This window comes from Pollicipes pollicipes, unplaced genomic scaffold, assembly GCF_011947565.3.
Source record: "Pollicipes pollicipes isolate AB1234 unplaced genomic scaffold, Ppol_2.1 Scaffold_6052;HRSCAF=7182_pilon_pilon_pilon, whole genome shotgun sequence".
NCBI lineage: Eukaryota > Metazoa > Arthropoda > Thecostraca > Pollicipedomorpha > Pollicipedidae > Pollicipes > Pollicipes pollicipes.
In genome coordinates, this window is record NW_023596805.1 from 14,278,388 (window position 1) to 14,292,293 (window position 13,906).

The following is a 13,906-nucleotide window of genomic DNA, read 5'->3' on the forward strand; positions in this document are numbered from 1 at the left end:
CAGCCAGCTCGCAGCTTCTACACCGTTGAGGTGGGGGATACGAACGCGCTGTCCAGAATCCTGAAGCGTTACCAGAAACCTCAAGTCAAAGCGGTTCCGGGGCGCCCAGGGCAAATCGTCTGGGTGAGATGCCGGCTTCCCTCCTCATGCACTACCGCCTCCATCTTTCGCCTCCGCCCCCGCCCCCGCCCCCGCCCCCGCCCCGCCCCCCGCCTCCCCAGCTTCGCCCCCCCGCCCCGCCCCCGCCCCCGCCTCCGCCTCCGCTCCGCCTCCGCCTCCGCCTTCACGCCTCCTCCGCCTCCGCCTCCAGCCTTCGCCCTCCGCCCGCCCCGCCCCCCCGCCCTCCCCGACCCGCCCTCGCCTCCGCCTCCTCCTCCGCCTCCGCCTCCGCCTCCTCCTCCGCCTCCGCCTCCCCTCCGCCTCCGCCTCCGCTCCGCCTCGCCTCCGCCCCCGCCCCCGCCCCTCCCCCCGCCCCCGCCCCGCCCCCGCTCTGTCTCCACCTCCGCTCCGCCTCCTCCGCCTCCTCTCCGCCTCCCTCCGCCTCCGCCTCCGCCTCCGCCTCCGCCTCCGCCTCCGCCTCCGCCTCCGCCTCCGCCTCCGCCTCCGCCCCCGCTCTGCCTCCACTCCCCCTCCGCCCCCGCCCCCCTCTCTGCCTCTGCCTCTGCCTCCGCCTCCGCCTCCGCCTCCGCCCCCGCCCCCGCCTCCGCCTCCGCCGCCCGCCTCCGCCTCCGCCTCTGCCTCCGCCCCCGCCCCCGACCCGCCCCGCCTCCGCCCCCGCCTCCGCCTCCGCCTCCCCGCCCCGCTCCGCCTCCGCCTCCCCCCCGCCTCTGCCTCCGCCTCCGCCTCCGCCTCCGCCCCCGCCTCCGCCCCCGCCTCCGCCCCCGCCCCGCCCCTGCCCCTGCCCCCGCCTCCGCCTCCGCCTCCGCCTCCGCCTCCGCCTCCGCCCCCGCCCCGCCCCCCGCCTCCGCCTCCGCCTCCGCCTCAGCCTCCATCTCCGCCTCCGCCTCCGTCGCCTCCGTCGCCTCCGCTTTGTGAAGCGGTCCTGAAGCTCCCGCCGTCATCGGCGGCGGGGTTGAGTCACATGGGTGCTCGGTAACGCTCCGCCCTTTCGGAGTTGGGTTGATGGTACGATTGCGCCATTGGATGATACGACGGTGCCATTTACAACGTGCTCGGGAGATCTGAAGCTGTGCGAACCCAGACCATACCCAGACGGATCTGTTTGTAACCAAATAGCACCGCTGGCCTTACTAGCCAACGCAAAAGAGGTGAGCTGCGATCCATAAGGTATATTTGTGCTAAGAGTTCTGTTTCTTTGCGACAATGAATCTGCAAAGTTTTATCCATGACGGGGCCCCGGTGGGAAAGTGGCCCACGCGGCGCTGCGTTCGTTGTGACTGCGTTTTAGTCCGAAGAGTTACGGCAGAAGGTAAAGCATTCAAGTGGTCATATTTAAGGTGTTCTTGATTTGTTGTAGTTGAAAGCCGCGCTTTACAACGCAGATTGTTTTCTCGTCCCAAGGAAGATGGAACTTGTTGAAAACTTGTGGGTAGTCTATGGCCTACTGGCCTATAAACTATGGCCCCTGGGTGACTGCAGATGTTGGACCTCACTGAGCTGCGTTTTAAAGCTGAGGCCTGGGGGTGCTTCAGGTGGACTCCTCGTGCCGCCACACGCGGCGTATTTTGAGGCCGAACCACATGGCTGCAGTCGCTGCCGTCGCGTTAACAAACTGGGCACCGCTCCGGCGTCGCAAGTCTCGCATCCAGCTGGCCTGCGCCTGCGCCGGGCAGTATCTCCAATTATGAAACAATTGGGAATAGCGGCGCTGTGTCGCGTGCCAATTACTGAATTCCTAACGAGCATCTATTTCGGTAGTTATTAAGGACTTCATTATTCCCGGGCTCGCAGGCGTTTTAAAATGAAACTTCAATGGTAAAATAGTCCAAGACTATCTGACCATCCGACCATCTGAACAGCACAGCGAGGTTTGCTGGTGACGTCAGGACTTCAGTTGTCAGCAGCCCCAGTAGAGCCAATGGCTGTCCATGTAGAGCAGTGGGCAGCCCCAGTAGAGCTGATGGCTGACCGCGGTCGGGAAATGTGCAGGGTTTCCGCTTGGCGGGCAGCTGTGGTCGCTCAAATGCGAGGGAATGTTGGGCTGGGTCTAGACGGTCCAATGCGTCCTCGACGGACTGGACGGGGTTCAGTGCGGGACCCAATCCAGCGTCGAAATGTGGCGCCGATTAGTTAGTGGTGCCTGCTGTGTGTCGCCCCCCCAGCAGGGGGCTAGGGCTGGTCGGGCATCAGCTGGTGGGCTGCCTTTACGCCGCCTGACGCGCGCCGGGTCCGTCGGCCGTCCGCCCGGCAGCTACCTATGGTGCGCCGACGGCTGGGGAAGGCGCCGGCCGACCAGTCAGCCGCAACTCAGGAATAGTCGGGCGGCCGCGTGCTGTGCCGAGCCGGGCGGCCGGTGGTCTCACGCAGGACGCAAGCGAGGCGCTGCCACCTCGGCGAAGGCTTAGCGCACAGTCGGGGGCGCTCAGCACCGTGGGCGTGGCGCAAACATGGAACAGGAATGCTTTGATTTGAAATGCACCCAGACAATGCAATGCATGGCATGACAGTAAGCAGCATCACTGCCCGACGTTTGACCTGACCTTGGTGAGCAGCCGTGATGGGCATCAGACATTGACTAACAGGTAGCAATTTTGAATTTTTTTGTCAGTTAAAAGTTTCAAGTACAGCGTAGTAAGAAAAATATTGCCGGATTTAAGTTGCCCGTAGCACGTAATTGACTGGTCACATTGGCGAACGCATAGATGTAAAAGATGCACCAAGCAATGAAAATGCGTGACATTCATTGTTCACACTTGGTCATCACTCAGGGAACTCTTAATGGCGTGTGCTCTCCAGTTGCTAGTCTTTCTGAAGGAGGCAGAGGTTCACGAGCCCTTGCAGGTTATCGAACTTCCTGGTGCACAGGTCTGATGTGGTCTAGTTTACTACCTGGCCGGCGACCCAACTCAGGTCACCCAGGCGCTGCAGGCCCGCACGGCAGACCTGGCATTTTAGGACCACCTGTATATAAACATTTGGGCGTGGGAGGGGAAGGGTAGGTCTGGCGAGTCAGCTAGCCAGGGGCGCATGTCTGTCCCCGTGTCAGGCAGCCAGGGGTGTCAGTCTGTCCGCCTGTCAGCCAGCCAGGGGTGCCTGTCTGTCCGCGTGTCAGCCAGCCAGGGGTGTCACTGTGTTCGCCTGTCAGCCAGCCAGGGGTGTTGCTGGGGGCTCGCTGTCCGCTGGGGTGCTTTATCCAGGTTGGGGGCCACAGGTAACGTATGGGTAGCCGTCCTGTCATGTGGATGTCAGTTCATGCCATTTTGCTCTCGAGGTCGTGCTCGAGCTGCCTCCCGAAGCGCTCTCAGCATGCTACCACAACCGCGTTATATACCACACCGGCGTCAGCGCTCCAGCCTGCAAACGCCGGCGTCCTCCACCACTCCTCTTATGATCGTGACCGTGGGCCCACTGAAAGAATAAGGTGGTGACGAGGCAGGCCGCCTGACCCCGTGACGCAGCACAGTGTCACCTTTTGACTTGTAGCGGGCCCGGCGGGGTGTTTGGCAGCTCCGAGCTCACCTGACCTCGTGACGCAGCACAGTGTCACCTTTTGACTTGTAGCGGGCCCGGCGGAGTGTTCGGCAGCTCCGAGGCCACCTTCCGTTCGCTTCTGTCGCTCAGATGCACCCTGCAAGTGCGAAATTGTTTTTGCACAAGAGGCCTGAGTTTTGAGTTAAAGCCTGAACGTCCGTATGTTGTAACGCTGGATTTCGTAGGCAAACGCACATTGACAGACTCCGTGCCGGACTCAGACAGACTCATGGACAGTTCTTTGCTCCGGATTGAGCAGCACCATGCTGCCAAGTAAAGTTCGGTCACATCAACTAAAACTACGGGGCACATGCTATCGAACGAAACAAAAGTGCATATAGTTGTGTGGTATTACGACCCACCATGCGCGTGTAAAATGAGGACACGTTTTTCTTCCTGGATATATATATATATATATACATATATATATATATATATACATATATATATATATGAATATATATATATATATATATATATATATATATATATATATATATATATATATATATGTCTATTTGGTTTAGTTACATGCGGTTATTGTGACCCTTGATCTATCCGCTTTTATTTAAAAGCGACAATGCTGTAAAAGGCCACTGGCCTAATTGGTAAATGAAACATAGCCGCCTATTGTGGCCATGTCGTGCATGTTTGATGACAGGTCACGGTGAGGCTGCCTGCTGGCTTTGCTGCCGTCTCGACCCTGGCCTGGTTGTGGTCAGTGGCTGTCGGGCCGTCCGCCGCAGGCAGCGGCTGAGCGGAGGGACGCTCGATGTCGCCCCCGTCGCTCGCTGCGACCGGACTGGTTCAGCTGTCAGCGTCAGTATCGAGCCGGGGCCAGCCGGAGCCGGCAACAGCGGCCGGAGTCGGACTGCGGCCGCCGGCTGACGGCCGCCGGTCCAGGGCTTCCAGCTGACTGAGCTGGGCTGGAACCTGTCGGCCGCCGGCTGACGGCCGCCGGCCCAGGGCCTCCAGCTGACTGAGCTGGGCTGGAACCTGTCGGCCGCCGGTATGAGTGTGAATGGTGTGAGCGGGGAGCGCGCGCAAACCGGTCCAGCCGAGGCAGATGAAGAGTGATGGCCACCGGGGGTGCGGTGTGCAGCTGGAGAGTGATGGCCACCTGGGGTACGGTGTGCAGCTGGAGAGTGATGGCCACCGGGGGTACGGTGTGCAGCCGGAGAGTGACGGCCACCTGGGGTACGGTGTGCAGCTGGAGAGTGATGGCCACCGGTGGTGCGGTGTGCAGCCGGAGAGCGATGGCCACCGGGGGTACGGTGTGCAGCCGGAGAGTGACGGCGACCTGGGGTACGGTGTGTAGCCGGAGAGTGATGGCCATCGGGGTTGCGGTGTGCAGCTGGAGAGTGATGGCCACCGGGGGTGCGGTGTGCAGCCGGAGAGTGATGGCCACCGGGGGTGCGGTGTGCAGCCGGAGAGTGACGGCGACCTGGGGTACGGTGTGTAGCCGGAGAGCGATGGCCATCGGGGTTGCGGTGTGCAGCTGGAGAGTGACGGCTACCAACGAAGATAGGCATCATCTGGGACCTGGGAATGTTGTGAGAAGTGGACATTGACCACTGTTCATCAGTTGACAGAAAAAATATGGACGAAAGGTAGAACTTTGTCCGTGTTGGGGACAGCTCAGGTAGATGAACAGGCGCGGGTGGTGTGGTCTGGGACCTATGAGATCTCATCTTGAAGATGACCTGCGAGAGAGTACTGGTGAAACAATATTATCAAGCAAACATTGTTACATATTATGAGAAACTTGACGTTGCGGGTAGCGCAGTGGCTCAGCTGTCCGTCTGGGAAGTCGGGGCACGGGGCTCGATTCCTCCGCGGTGCCCGTCTTTCCTGCCAGGATGAGGGGCAGGCGGGGGACGGGGCTCGATTCCCCCGCGGTGCCTGTCTTTCCTGCCGGGATGGGAGGCAGGCGGGGGACGGGACTTGATTCCCCCGCGGTGCCCGTCTTTCCTGCCAGGTTTGGGGGGGGGGGGGGCAGGGCGGGGGGCGGGGCTTGATTTCCCCGCGGTACCCGTGTTTCCTGCCAGGATGAGAGGCAGGCGGGGGACGGGACTCGATTCCCCCGCGGTGCCCGTCTTTCCTGTCAGGATGAGGGCAGGCGGGGGACGGGGCTCGATTCCCCCGCGGTGCCCGTGTTTCCTGCCAGGATGGGAGGCAGGCGGGGGGCGGGGCTCGATTCCTCCGCGGTGCCCGTGTTTCCTGCCAGGATGGGAGGCATGCGGGGGGCGGGGCTCGATTCCTCCGCGGTGCCCGTGTTTCCTGCCAGGATGAGGGGCAGGCGGGGGACGGGGCTTGATTCCCCCGCGTTGCCCGTGTTTCCTGCCAGGATTGGAGGCAGGCGGGGACGGGGCTCGATTCCCCCGCGGTGCTCGTCTTTCCTGCCAGGATGGGAGGCAGACGGCGTCATGTCTCAAGTACGCAGTGCGTCGTAAAGCCTTAATAATACACAGACGCCTACACACATACATACACGCCGTGATCCGGGGAGAGTGCTGAGTCTGGCTCTCACCGGCCCGTAAACCGGAGGCTCATATCGAGGCTATGATTTAGCCTCGACACCTTTCACTCAGAATTTGAAGGAACGTCAGCTGCTCGATAGGTAACATGGAGAAAGTGAGCTTGCTGCAGAATAAGCACCTATTGTTTAACGAGCATGGATAAAGTTGAATGGGGCAAGCCAGAAATATGTATGGTTCGGTTCAGGATAAGGCTATCCTGGAAATGCTTCCAATGCCAGTGGCAGGTTGTCAAGGACGCGTTCAGTAGGCCGAAAGATCGTGTGCGACGTTACCAGCCGGGCTACTTGTCATCTGGAATGTAGTATCTCCGGAAGGGGCATGGTCAGTTGGAGATAATGGACGTCCAGCCTGGATGCACATGACTGCGAGTCGTGCTGCTTGTGCACCACGCCGTTGGTGCGAACGTCAGCACTATCTAATTAGTTGCCTCTTTAGGTCGTATCGGATCGTCCGACTCTCGGCGCCAGATATGTTCTTCATCGGCGCCGACCGGATTCCCTTTGTTCCCGGGGTAGGGTACGGTCATTTGTTGCACGTGCCTGGGCGGAGATTGGTCGGTGGGTCGATAGCTTGGGGCGGCCGGCGGGGCGACAAACTCTCCTCCCCCGCGCTGCCAGCCGTCTGCGGCCGGAGCGGGCAGGAGCCGGTAGCGGCGGCCGGAGCAGGCGGGAGCCGGTGGCGGCGGCCGGAGCGGACAGGAGCCAGTGGCGGCGGCCGGAGCGGACAGGAGCCAGTGGCGGCCGGAGCGGACAGGAGCCAGTGGCGGCGGCCGGAGCGGACAGGAGCCGGTGGCGGCGGCCGGAGCGGGCAGGAGCCAGTGGCGGCGGCCGGAGCGGACAGGAGCCAGTGGCGGCGGCCGGAGCGGGCAGGAGCCAGTGGCGCCGGCCGGAGCGGACAGGAGCCAGTGGCGGCGGCCGGAGCGGGCAGGAGCCAGTGGCGGCTGCCGGAGCGGGCAGGAGCCAGTGGCGGCGGCCGGAGCGGGCAGGAGCCAGTGGCGGCGGCCGGAGCGGGCAGGAGCCAGTGGCGCCGGCCGGAGCGGACAGGAGCCAGTGGCGGCGGCCGGAGCGGACAGGAGCCGGTGGCGGCGGCCGGAGCGGGCAGGAGCCGGTGGCGGCGGCCGGAGCGGGCAGGAGCCAGTGGCGCTGGCCGGAGCGGACAGGAGCCGGTGGCGGCGGCCGGAGCGGACAGGAGCCGGCGGCGGCCGGAGCGGACAGGAGCCAGTGGCGGCCGGAGCGGACAGGAGCCAGTGGCGGCGGCCGGAGCGGGCAGGAGCCGGTGGCGGCGGCCGGAGCGGACAGGAGCCAGTGGCGGCGGCCGGAGCGGACAGGAGCCAGTGGCGGCCGGAGCGGACAGGAGCCAGTGGCGGCGGCCGGAGCGGACAGGAGCCGGCGGCGGCGGCCGGAGCGGACAGGAGCCGGCGGCGGCGGCCGGAGCGGACAGGAGCCAGTGGCGGCCGGAGCGGACAGGAGCCAGTGGCGGCGGCCGGAGCGGACAGGAGCCAGTGGCGGCGGCCGGAGCGGACAGGAGCCAGTGGCGCTGGCCGGAGCGGACAGGAGCCGGCGGCGGCGGCCGGAGCGGACAGGAGCCGGCGGCGGCGGCCGGAGCGGACAGGAGCCAGTGGCGGCCGGAGCGGACAGGAGCCAGTGGCGGCGGCCGGAGCGGACAGGAGCCAGTGGCGGCGGCCGGAGCGGACAGGAGCCGGTGGCGCCGGCCGGAGCGGACAGGAGCCAGTGGCGCTGGCCGGAGCGGACAGGAGCCGGCGGCGGCGGCCGGAGCGGACAGGAGCCAGTGGCGGCCGGAGCGGACAGGAGCCAGTGGCGGCCGCCCCGGCGAGCTGTTCCACTGACTGCTGCTGCTATGAACAGACCATCCCTGATGTCATGTCGTCAGGGGGGATTTTTTACGTCATGTCGTCAGGGGAGGGGGGCACAGGCGTTGGAAGAGAGTCACGTCGCTCGTCTTGTTCAAGTGTGAAATACCTGGAACAAAAAAGGGATCTTGAGTGTTCCCCACCCGCTTGTGGAAGCGTGGAGTGCATGGGAAGTACATTATGATGGGGGTGGGTTGTATCAGACGTCTCCGAGCTGATGGGCGACATAATGGCGGCCCGCTGGCATCCGTGCCGCTCTGTAGTGACGCGGCTTTCATTCAAGCTGGGAATCCGTGTATCGTTGTATCGAGTGCGCGTTCGGCCTGGCCATCTGTGCAGCTCAGTCAGGTGACCGGTGTGTCTGTGCGTTGTACCTGTCCCGCGGCCCGAGTGCTGCTGTGTGCTGGAACGTTCCGTCCCCCTGCCCCGGACCGATCTGTTGTCTCCTTGCCCCCAACTGGACGTATAACGCTGTCTCCCTGCCCCCAACCTGCTCTGTAAGACTGTCCCCCTACCCCCAGCCTGACCTGTAACGCTGTCCCCTGCCCCCAACCCGCTCTGTAAGACCGTCCCCTACTCCCAGTCTGACCTGTAACGCTGTTCCCCTGCCCCCAACCTGCTCTGTAAGACTGTCTTCTACCCCCAGTCTGACCTGTAACGCTGTTCCCCTACCCCCAGCCTGACCTGTAACGCTGCCCCCCTGCCCCCAGCCTGACCTGTAGCGCTGTCCCCTACCCCCAGCCTGACCTGTAACGCTGCCCCTGCCCCCAGCCTGACCTGTAACGCTGTCCCCTATCCCCTGACCTGTAACGCTGCCCCCTGTCCCCATCCTGACCTGTAACGCTGCCCTCCCTCCCCCAGCCTGACCTGTAACGCTGCCCCCCTGCCCCCAGCCTGACCTGTAACGCTGCCCCTGCCCCCAGCCTGACCTGTAACGCTGCCCCCCTGCCTCCAGTCTGACCTTAAACGCTGCCTCCCTTCCCCCAGCCTGACCTGTAACGCTGCCACCTGCCCGCAGTCTGACCTGTTACGCTGCCCCCTACCCCTAACCCGCCCTGTAACCTGTCTGTAACCAACCTGTCCTCCGCCCGCAGCTCAGCGCTGGACACGCTCTCCAACCGTCAGGTGGCCATCAAGAAGCTGAGCAGACCGTTCCAGAACGTGACGCATGCCAAACGCGCCTACAGAGAGTTCAAGCTGATGAAGCTGGTCAACCACAAAAACGTGAGACCGCAACTGTGGTGTGAGACTTTCGAAGACCTTGTTGGCGCCGGGAAAAGCAGACCAACTGTGCATTGAGACGATGTCTGGTTCGCCGAGGAGAGGCCTTCCAAGGCGTTGAGGACTGCTTTCAAGGCATTGACAACCGACCATGACTTTCGGTAACTGTGATTTATGAAAAGACATTTGAAGTGTTCCTTGGGCTGAGGATAATTTCCATTCACCCTAGGTGAAGCGAACGGGTGGCACGTGCGGTTCGCTCACGCCGGATGATTACACACATGCGATTGTCCGTTGACAGCAGGACGTTGATAGTTCCGTAGAAAAGGCACACTGGTGTTTGTTACTTGGAAACATGTTGTGCATCTAAAATGATGATGAAACTGTTGGTGCCCCTGAATGATGTAACGTTGACGTCGCCCCAGAAAGCAAGTGGTAGTAACCCTAAAAGGCGGGGCTAAAGCTCTCGGCTTGATAACATTTTTGAAACAACTGGAGCGATAAATGGTCATAGGCCAGTGCAACTCGGAACCTCTTTGGTGCACGCTTGTTTACAGGCGACGGGGCAACATTGAAAAATATAATGCACAAGGTTGTAAGATTGCCGCGTGTCTCAAAGCGTCGGTGGTATGTTGTGTGATTGACTTACTATGACGCCACTTCTTAGGGTCGAAAGTTTTGATGCCAGATTTTGGGGCGCACAAGCGTTTTATTATATTCGGCATAGGGGCACGGGCGCATTGCAATCACGTGCAGATATGTTGGTCTGATCGCCGTCAGTAAGTGTCGTGGTTCGGGGTCATATCGCACCAGCTCTCACCCTGTTTGGCGATGGCCCTGAGGAAACGCATCGTGCACTGGGGCTGAAATCAGATCTCGTCATCTGCTGGCCTGGAACAGATGTCAGGTACGATGCGTGCGTCACACTGCGTGATAAACCCTCCACCTGGCATCTGTTCTATACTCTTCTGTCAAATAGGAAGGCCGACGGTTCAGTTTCAGTTCAGTTTTGTCTGTACCGTGCCGTGCCATGGTGCGGCGCCGGCTCCAATCATTTGATGGTGGCTTGTCGGCCGGTGCCAGCAGCTGGAGAGCCGCCGTGGGGGCGCCACGTTACGCGACCACGCGACCTCCTGCCCTCTCCTGCGCCGCGGATGGGGCGTGTTACGCGACCACGCGACCCCCTGCCCTCTCCTGCGCCGCGGATGGGGCGTGTTACGTGGCCACGTGACCCCCTGCCCTCTCCTGCGCCGCGGATGGGGCGTGTTACGTGGCCACGTGACCCCCTGCCCTCTCCTGCGCGGGGAATGGGGCGTGTTACGTGGCTACGCGACCCCCTGCCCTCTCCCGCGTGGGGGATTGGGCGTGTTACGTGGCCACGCGACCCCCCTGCCCTCTCCTGCGCGGGGCGTGGGGCGTGTCGCCTCTCGGTATGAGCAGCTGCACGCGGCCCGAGACGTACGAGATGTGGGCGGCGAGAGGGCGCTGCCGCCAGCGCCCAGACCGCGCGCCGCTCGAAGGCACGCGAGCTCGGGCTCATAACCCAGCCGACGCGTGCTGAATGCCAGGGCGAGCGGGCCACGCCCGGCTCCGCGGCAAGGTCGGCCGTACCTGGAAGGTTTCGATGGCTACTCGCCGTAATTTTTCGGGCGTTTCCTTCCACTGGGGTTACCGTCGTTAAAAAGGTCCTTTAAAGGCCTGCCAATTTGCCAGTTGAATGGCATTATTGCGTGCTTTTGATAAGTATGGTAGATGTGGAGTGTGTATTTGTCCTTACTGCGTATACGGCAACCCAGTAACCTATCATCTCCGTTTCCCCGCCATTGCTGACATTTGTGAAAACACCAGTCGTAGACATGTCATTTGGGGTGCCGGTAGTGTAGTGGTTAACGCGTCTCCACTGCGCGTCTGGGAAACCAGAGGTACGGGGTTCGATTCCCCGCGGTGCCCGCCCTTCCTGCCAGGGTGAGAGACAGGCGACGCCATATAGCCTCAGCAGCTGAATGCGTCGTAAAGCCCCAATCACACACACAGACATGTCATTGCGGCCGATCTTCGGAGGTGAATGATGGAATCACCCGTGTGCTTTTATCATATAGTGCGAATTGCGTTTGTATGAAGAGACCGCACACCAAAGGTCTCATCCGTGCTTTTCCCCGTTAAAATTTTTTTCTGACGAAGCATACCTTCATTCAGCGGATCTGTCTCGGTCCGCCCCGCTCCGAATAAGCGCCCAACGTCGGACCATGCGTCATCACGCGGTCTTCAATATTCAAAATGTGAAGTTGTGCAAGTTATGACAATCACATCCTACCCTATTCAAAATACCAAGCCTTGCCGCTGGTACTAAATCCAGGACACGAACCACGACCACGAAGCATTATGTTATGGGCTGCGGCCACTTGATCAAGATACTTAGTACGTTCCGAGTAACTGGTTCTTGCGTTTCTCTAAAAGGTGGTAAGTTTTTCCAATACGGTATTTCCACTTGTTCTGGTACATTAAGCATATCTTCACCTATATGTGTATTGAAATATTGTTATAGCCAATCCCAAATATCATATAAGTCAAGACCAAGCTGGTGTACACTCTCTCCGTTATTTATATAGTTAGATGCAAAGAAGTAACAAAATCATTTTCAGGTTTCCAGCAAAGGAGTGGTAGGTGAGAGTGAGAGTGAGAGTGAGAGTGAGAGTGAGAGTAGATGAGTGAGAGTGAGAGAGTGAGAGTGAGGGTGAGGGTGAGGGTGAGGGTGAGAGTGAGAGTGAGGGTGAGAGTGGAGAGTGAGAGTGAGAGTGAGAGAGAGAGAGAGAGAGAGAGAGAGAGAGAGAGAGAGAGAAGAGGAGAGAGAGAGAGGAGAGAGGGGAGAGGAGGAGGTGATGGTGGTGAGATGAAGATAGACCCGGACGTGGGCCGCTTTGTGTTTGTGTTGCGTTAACCTGCCGTGCGGTCGGCCGGCAGATCATTGGTCTGCTGAATGCCTTCACGCCGCAACGGACGCTGGACGAATTCTCCGACGTGTACCTGGTGATGGAGCTGATGGACGCCAACCTCTGTCAAGTCATCCAGGTAACGGTGGGTGTGACTTAACTATCTCGCCTCTCAGGTCAGCAGGAGAACGGTGGGTGTGACCCCGGCTTCCACAGACGCAAGCCAGCCGGCCAGGGGTGCTCCCCGCTCCATGTGTGCGCAGTAGTTATGCAGGTTGCCAGGTAGCGAGAGGAGTGTGTGTGGGGGGGGTGGGGGGGGGCGGTAACCTTAACTTTCTGGCTCCGGCAGGTGAGACAGTGAAGGCCGTGTGCGTTCATGTGTGCGTGCGTGCGCGCGTTTGCGTGTGCTTTACCAGAATTACACCCTACACCCTGTGGCGTCACATTGCCACTCAGTCTCCCTTTTCGCAACTGGCGGGGCAGTGCTGACCTGTCAGCACCAAACGTGTTCCTAGATCTTGGGACTCATTTTCCGGATCGGATCCCAATCTCCTGTATCTTTCCAGAATCTAGGGTCCACGTTAAGACTTTTCTGATGAATTTTCTGGCATCTGTGATCTTTTGCGTTGCCTTACCAAAGCATGTTGGGGAGTGGGCGATCTTTTTGTGGTCTTCATCGATGTGTCCTTTCGTAACTAGGATTTTCCTGGGGTATTGTTTCTGAATTTCCCTGGCCCAATCGTGCGAAGTTATACAGTTTTTTATGAGCTCTCAGCCAGACCAAGGCGACAGAGCCGTTCCATTTCCAAAATTAAGCTGTTAATTTGCGACAGGCTGACAACACTGAGGTGTCGCCGAAATCCGGCTTGCCGGGCTGCTTGTGTCAGCAGAACATGCGACCCTCATGAACCAGCTCCTTGGCGCCCGTTGATACGCTGCAATGCCTACACACATCTCCTCCTGTGAATGGTGTATTTTGCTGACAAAGAATGTTTCAGGAAAGCTATTAGGTGGCCCCCGTAGGCGGTCTCTAGCAGTCAACAGCTGCCAACATTGTCAATGACTCTCTACCATGCATGTGGTCTGACAGATGTCTGAAATTCCAAAAGGCAGTGCGTCCCATCGCTGCCAAGCCTGAACCTATCCCGCAAAATCATGTTACTCCAGCACAATTTGACCCCGGTATTTCGTTTCTCAAAACTGCATCGGAGGCAGTGTATTACAGAGAAGTGAGGAAGATTATGCAAGAGGGTATTGAAAATACGATGGCAGCACGTTCCATTTCACACATTTTAAGCGAAAAAATGTGAAGGCATGTACTACATACCAACAAGCAAGAGGTCGTTAACAACATGCAGCGCACGCTCTGATCCACGTGGTAATCTGACGGAAGCAATGACAACACGCATTCTGATTTAAGCCCGTGTTTGAAAATATATGCACACACACACACACACGCACGCACGCACGCACGCACGCACGCACGCACGCACGCACGCACGCACGCACGCACGCAATCATTACAGACCAAACATATTGGAAAGGGCATGATGAATTAAATGTATTATTTTCATAGTGGTGAGCGGGGAGTCGAGTGAGATTTCTTCCCGCAGGAGAAACGAAATTGAAATCGGAATTCTGATCGCTTCAGAAGGATTTCGAGAAAATTGACGTTGCTGATCAAATTGTGCGTG